This window comes from Charadrius vociferus, unplaced genomic scaffold, assembly GCF_000708025.1.
Source record: "Charadrius vociferus isolate BGI_N301 unplaced genomic scaffold, ASM70802v2 scaffold255, whole genome shotgun sequence".
Lineage (NCBI taxonomy): Eukaryota > Metazoa > Chordata > Aves > Charadriiformes > Charadriidae > Charadrius > Charadrius vociferus.
In genome coordinates, this window is record NW_009648785.1 from 3,969,234 (window position 1) to 3,969,792 (window position 559).

Consider the following 559-nt stretch of genomic DNA (forward strand, 5'->3'; position numbering starts at 1 on the left):
GTTACCAGGAAAGGAACTATGTAGACTAAAGGAAATTTGGCAGAATAAGAGATGAATTAACCTGGGTGAGAGTAAATGCATAGATTGATATCCAGGTGGCTGTTCTGGGCAAATATTTTAACAGTGAGGGCAAGGAAACGAATTGTTTTTCAAGATAGAACTTGATCAGCCAGTGAAAAGGATTTTATAGTCCTGCACCTGGGTCAAGGCAATCCCAAACATGGATACAGGCTGGGTGATGAGTGGCTTGGGAGCAGCCCTGAGGAGAAAGGCTTGGGGGTATTGGTAGATGAAAAACTGAATGTAAGCCAGCAATGTGCACTTGCAGCCCACAAAGCCAATCGCATCCTGGGCTGCATCAAAAGAAGTGTCACTGGTAGGTTGAGGGAGGTGATTCTGCCCCTCTACTCCACTCTTGAGAGACCCCACCCAGAGTACTGCATCCAGCTCTGGAGCCCTCAACGTAGTAAAGACATGGCTCAAGTGAGTCCAGAGGAGGGCCACAAAGATGGTCAGAGGTCTGGAGCACCTCCCGTATGAGGACAGGCTGAGAGAGTTG